Source organism: Henckelia pumila, unplaced genomic scaffold, assembly GCF_033568475.1.
Source record: "Henckelia pumila isolate YLH828 unplaced genomic scaffold, ASM3356847v2 CTG_461:::fragment_3, whole genome shotgun sequence".
Classification (NCBI taxonomy): domain Eukaryota; kingdom Viridiplantae; phylum Streptophyta; class Magnoliopsida; order Lamiales; family Gesneriaceae; genus Henckelia; species Henckelia pumila.
In genome coordinates this window covers 1,282,687-1,289,629 of record NW_027331831.1, presented here as the reverse complement: position 1 = coordinate 1,289,629, position 6,943 = coordinate 1,282,687, and the positions used below count along the sequence as shown (strand labels likewise).

General features: G+C 29.9%; 1 long non-coding RNA gene across 1 annotated transcript; it reads left to right on the top strand.

The window, feature by feature from the left end:
- The first annotated feature begins 677 nt into the window (after positions 1-677).
- LOC140872301 (uncharacterized) lies at positions 678-2,913 on the top strand. Its single transcript, XR_012147780.1, has 4 exons — positions 678-875; positions 1,861-2,008; positions 2,152-2,198; positions 2,331-2,913. It is a non-coding gene; the product is annotated as an uncharacterized lncRNA (long non-coding RNA).
- The last annotated feature ends 4,030 nt before the right edge of the window (positions 2,914-6,943 follow it).

Sequence of the window (6,943 nt, the reverse complement as noted above, 5' to 3'; positions counted from 1 at the left end):
ATTTATTTTTAATAATAAAATCATATTTTAACTACATATATCAAAATAATAGTTATTCATATATTATTATTATTATTATTATTAATAATATTAATGATGGTGCATTAATTATTATAAAATTATCATTATATAGTTAACTGATCTAATTTTTTATAATAATTATTATTATTTTATTATTATAATAAGATATAATTATAATAATATTTTTTTACTAATAATAATAATAAAATAATGAATAAATATTATTATTATTTATTATTTTCAAAATAATATTAAATAATATTTTACTAATAATCTGAAAATGGAAAAGATTTGTATTCAATATGAAAATGGACGAGAATAGTCATTTTCATGTCATGTCAAACCAAGCATAGGTATAAAAAATGAGATAGAAATGTTCATTTCATTCTCACCTCATTTTCTCGTAACAAACATGTCCTAAAAATCCCGTCAATTAATATTATTTTTTTAAAAAAAAAGTTTTAAAATCTTGATTCTTTTTCCAAAGAAAAAAATGAATAAATAAATAAATAATCGAACAAATAGGAAGGGGCCGAGTACATGTACGTTTCTGAACAGCCAATACTTTTAACGAGACCTATGCACTGATATATCACATGGAATTGCTATCTTTTTTAGTCTCAATTATTAATACACTCTAATATAACTATATAAGACAGGAGAATGGGAAGCTTGCAACAAGAAGAGTTGCAAAAGTGGTGAGGAAGAATACTAAGGTAGTGTTTAAAAGAGCTTTTAGGAAGCATTTCTCAGCTTTTCGTTAATAAAATTTTACAAAATTTTAAATTTTTGTTAACGAAAAAGCTAAAAAATGCTTCAAAAAAGCTCATCCAAACACTACCTAAGTGCAACAGGTATCACCTTTCTTCTCTCCATTTAAGATTTGATTATTTCGTCTAAATTTTCTATTTTTTCTACGGAAATTTCACCACTGAGGACTTTCCTTGTGCGTTTCAAGAAATAATTTACGTAGAGGTCAAATTATTTATTTGCTTTTTCTTGCAAATAATTGCTATTGATTGAATTCTTTTCGTATCTATGTTTGCTCCTGCTTGTAGATCAGTATCCATTGTTTCAATTAAATCATGAAAACAATGGAAACTGATTTACAAGAAGGAGCAAACCAATATGGATAGGAAAATAATTCCATATATGCAATGTTAATTCATATTATTGAATTATTTGTAAGCAAATCAAATAAATAAGAGAGTGGCGTAGAATTAATATCTTATATATGAGACTTACAATTACAGGATCAAGTTAATTAGCCACATATTAAACCGAGAAACCTGGGCCAACAATGATCACAAGAAGTTTCTCCATCATGGTTTTTGTACCGTAGTTTCCCAAACATAAATCAAGATTCATTTTAACAAAATACATGTAAAATTAATTAGATTTTATTCAAATTTCTCTTCAAAATTTCCCATAAATTTTTGGCTTCCACGTAACTTATTTAAACGCTCGAGGAAAGTTCTCATTGCACTAAAATTATTCTTTGAATTTCTTTGAAGAAATTTACAGAGCAAAATTAGAAAATTAAGACGAAAATAATCAATCTTAAATGTGAAGAGAGAAAAAAAAAAAAAAAAAAAGTGGTCTCACGGTCACCGAGATTGGCCGGCCCCTCAACCACTTTGCAACTCTTCTCCGAACTTCCCATTCTCCTCTACCTAATATTAATGCAGATATTTTCCAGAATTTAACTCTCAGTGATCTGCTCCATTCCTGCTCAAGGTCCAAGTCAAACTTTTTTATTTTTTATAAAATAATTTCATTCAAAATTTTCAAACAAATGGAAACAAAAAATATGACTGTTTTTTGTGATTATAATAACAGGAGTTTTTGGGTAAAACAAGTTCAACTGGTCTATGCAATTGCTCCGCTGGCCTTGGGACAAAGTTCTACCGTTGCTATACCACCCGGTCTAATTGTTTCAATCATTGGAGGATCTCATGCAACTGGTCGATCAATAATCATTGCATCGGTTTGTACCCATAATTTATTTAACAAATATCTCAAATTATTTAATCTTCTAATTCAAATAATATTTCACGAAAATATTTTTTGACAGACGATGCTATCTTTTGTACTTTCGTTCGCTCTTATCCCAATTCTTAAATTTTGCAGCACATCCACCAAGATGGGACCCCACAAGAATCTCGTCTATGATCTATGTATGTTTATCATACTAACCGATATTACATGTGTTTCTATAATTTTTCTATATTTTTATTTATGAGATTCATATATACATTTTGATTTAATTTCTACGATTTTAATTGACTGAATTACATATAAAATGACAGATTGTCGTGATATCATATATACGAAGGCTCAGAATCATAGGCATCGAGATCTACTATCTAAGCACAACATTTGTGGGTTGGATTATCCACAATCGTTTCTCCAAAGTAGGAAATGTGTGCGTTGGAATCATAGTATTTCCACTCATGGCGATCTCCATAATATCAGTGATCTGTCTGATGGTTCGAAAAGACAAAGTCGTCACGTTAATCGAGGCGACGAAGTTTGAGCCGGTGGCCCAAGCCCAAATGGATGGTGGACACTTGAGCACGAATGAAAGAATTGAAATGAAATAAGTTCTATTTAGAGATGATCTAGCGGATATCCCACTGCCCCCAATAAAATTGTTTTTTCAAAGTGTTAATTTACAAGAAGTATATGTGCCCTGGTTTTTGTAAGAATTTAAAGTTGTTGTAGTCCCAAGGACCATTGATGTATTGTGGCTTGATAAGTAAGGAGCAGGTCACTTGTCAAACGATTTCACAGATTTATATTCATGAGTCAGGTCGCCTTGACCGATATCTACATTTAAAAATAAATTTTTGACATAAAAAAGTCATATTATGTCATAATTCGATCCAAATAAAAGATATGTCTTACAAAATTGAATATTGAGAATTTGAGATCGTTACGTAAGATTTTTGTGATAATTATAAGTTATTGAGTCCTTTTGTAAGTTAATGTGCTTTTACTTTCGATTAAAACAAAATAAAGTTTAAATTAAAATGCCACGTGTTTTCATTATGTTTCACATAAGGCAGTACTGTTGAGTTGTAAATTAACTTTATTTGTGAAATGAACAATATTATATATGATGATCAACAGATTGGAAAATTGCATTTTTTTCCTTGTGTTTATCTTTCTGCTATTTTAGTACGCTATAGTTTCAATCTTTGTCATGCATGTTTAAATGTTTAGCAATTTTGGTCCGATTTTAACTGAAAAATGCTCAATTCGCCGGAATTGATTATATGAGTATGACATACGTGGTTTGTCCACGACAGAGTATTTTACAAATTTATAAGATTAAAATTATGCTACATTGCATAAATCATAATATTATTTCCGCCTATTTAACTTTTAAATAAAATATTATGGTTTCACATCATCAAATACCATGAATTGAATTAAACAAAAATAATAAATCAATCAACATAAATTAAATAACAAACAATAATAATAAATAAAATGAAAAACAAGAAAATCAATTAACGGATTAAAAAAAGACAAGCAAGAAATGTTCAATGGACTGGAGAGGTGAGAGTGGTGAAGAATGAAGATTGGCAATGAAATTGACGACCAGGTCAGGGCGGAGGAGGAGGATGGTGGCGGAAAAGAGGTGCGTATTGAAGGTTGGGGAGAGGTGTTTGATGAAATGCCACTCGGAGAACTTTAACACTGTGTTTGGAATCCCGAATTTATTTGGGATTTGGAATTGAAAATAACGTTTTAGTGTTTGGCAAAATTGGATTTCAAAACGGGATTGGTATTTGATGGGATTTCATTTAACTAAGTAAAATCCTTATAAAATTGGTCGGATTTCATGGGATTTGGGTTTATAAAAATAATTAAATTATTTTTAATAATAAATGTATATACGTTAGTTATAAATTTTAAGTTTTCTTCAAAAAAATTTTACAAAATATCATTTATATAAAATTTATACTTTCAAATTCAAAAATATATTTTAACTTTTTGTCAAACACCAAAATAAAATTTCAATTCCATGTATTTAAATCCAATTCCAATTCCAATTCCAATTTCAATTTCAAATTCTATTTTTTAGTCATCCAAACACACCGGAAGGAAATGAGATTTTCTGGAGTAATTTGGGTGTGGAAATTAAAGATTTCCTCACTATTTCGTGATTTAAGGTCGACAGAACGATGAAAAACATAGGACATGGTTGATACTTTGGAAAGAATTAAAATAGGAATGAAATCAACTTTGGAAGTAAATAAGATATATTGAGAATGAAATGGTTATTACAGTCCAACGATTGGTACGAGTAAAAATGAATGGAATGGAATGAAATTATTTGTAATAATAAAATCATATTTTAACTACATATATCAAAATAATATTTATTCATACGTTTTTTTTTTGTGACGTGGGAATCCGCAGCTGCTACTTTTCAGTGCGTTCTCGGTAAACCCCCGGACTAACGCAATAGCCTGCAAACTACGCTAGTCAGGTAAACCACACTGGATAAACCTTGTGTGACAGACTAGTTCAAGAAAGTGTTGGCAGGGAGAATCGAACTCCTGACCTCTGGCCAAGAGTTCACCTACTCCACCAACTTGAACACCCCTTGGGCTACGTTTTTATTATTATTAGTATTATTGTTGATGATGTAGGTGATACCCGTCACCAATTTATGATATAATCATATAATAGATAAACATATATTTATAAATTTTTTAATCTACTAGTGAAATAAAATTAAGGTTTCTAAATTTATTTTATGGCTAAATTTAGATTCCCATCATTTGTAATTTTATTTAGTAAATAAATGAATCAATCTATGAGAATCTAAGCAATATTTTATTTGAATTATCCTATCTATTCTTCACGTTAATATAGTATCCTATGCTACTACTACTATCTATGGTATGTATAGTAATTATTGATTAGGTACTTAATTAGTCACTACATCTAAATTAATCATTAATGTTTCTAGAATCCTAATATTCTCTGTCCCACAAATTTATGTTTCATCCATATGTTTTCTACCACAAACCCACGTTCCACTAATAAAATTTTATCAATTGCATTATATCTAATTATTTTATATAATTATTGTTGATTATTTGTTAGGCTTTATGCCCCAATTAAGCACAAGTCCTTACTCCTCATAGCCTTGAACCCACGTTCTAGATATTTTTTTTACCCATTCAATAATAAATAAATTATAATCTTCAATATTTCTTCTTAGCTTCCAGAGAAAACATGTTTAAAAATTGGTTTGTTTATATTTAATATGGATTTAATATTATTATTTAAAAGTAACTCAGTTTCATACATTCGTTTCAATATGATAATAACTTTTCCCAATTAAATTGTCAACCTTTTGTCTCTTGTGCTGTGTATTTTTGTCTCTTGTGCTGTGTATATAAATTCTCCTCAAGAAATGATAAGATACACTTGAAGGTTTTGTATCAAATCACAATTATTCCATCGGTGTTCCAATAACACCTTTCTTGGTGTTTCTTTTCTTCTTTAAATTACTCAAACCCAACTTCAATACAACTCATCTTTTCTCCCTTAGAATTCTAGTATCCATCGGCCATTGTACAAGCAACCACAATAGCAAACATTTCTCTTCATCAATTTGCCAATAAACATTCATTCATTATGTTTCTTTCGTAGTTGAGGACAACCAAGAAAGATTGAGGGCCATCGGAAATAATCACCTTTCAAGTTGAGACATTGGGTATTGTGTACTTGTGGATATTTAAGGATTCTTGAGGTATATAATTCTTAAGTTATGTCGTGAAGTTGAGGTAGAGGATGATTCACAATAGTCATTCACTATATGAATATGATATCGAAGTAAGTGGCCTTATTATTTTATAATTATGTATGTTTTTAAAACGATTTTTCATCCTATGTTTCCTTTGTTAACCGATATTTTCGTTCTATTTCGCCTCGTTAAGTTTTACTCAATTTTTGAATTTAAAGCACTTTCTAAAAATTTTTTGTAAGTGGGCTTATATATGTTTTAAATGATGATGTTCCTATTTTTAAAAATTCGATCGTACACTACTCGTTTCATGAATTCCGTACATGTTTCATTCGTTCCACATGAGTCTGCTGTAATGCTATGAAATCTGAAGTGCACTGTTAGCATTCGATTTAGAATTGATAAGTAAATTTTTGAAACATTATAAGATATGATATGACTCTGATGCGATGGGTTATAATAACCGATATATGGCCTCGTCCCCTTATAGGAGTAACAATTAGGGACTGATCAATATACCATGAATAAAGATATGACTTTCAGTACATTATGTATGTTGTTAGGATTTGAATTAAGAAGAGACAAAGAAAATTCAGAAACAAAATAAGATATGATATGACCTTGATGTGATGGGTTATAATAACCAATATATGACCTCTTCCTCTTATAAAAGTAACAAATATGGACTGCTCAGTATATCATGGATAATGAGATGAATAACAATGTCATGTATAAGTTTATGCTTAAGTTATTATACGTTTTGATGTCTTGTTTTGAATTATGTGTGATCCTTGTCTTGATTCATGTCCTGACATGTTATGTGACATGTCACCTTTGAACTCGTATTATACGTATATTTTGGTATTTTTTGTGTACGATTGGCCCTAATCACTTGCTGATGTTTTCCCAAGCACTCACCCCTTACTTCCCTCCTAGATAATAAATGAAGAGGAACTTGAAGAGGAAGATCATAGCTAGGGGTGTCCAAATGGTTAAAATCGCTCGAACCGAACCGGGTTTTCAGTTAATCGAAATTTCGGTTCTCCGAAAAACCAAAACGAAAACCGAACCGAATGGAGCGGTTCGGTTCGGTTTTTAATCGAAAAAATTTCGGTTTTTCGGTTAACCTTTTTTTTTTGGATTTGGTTTGGT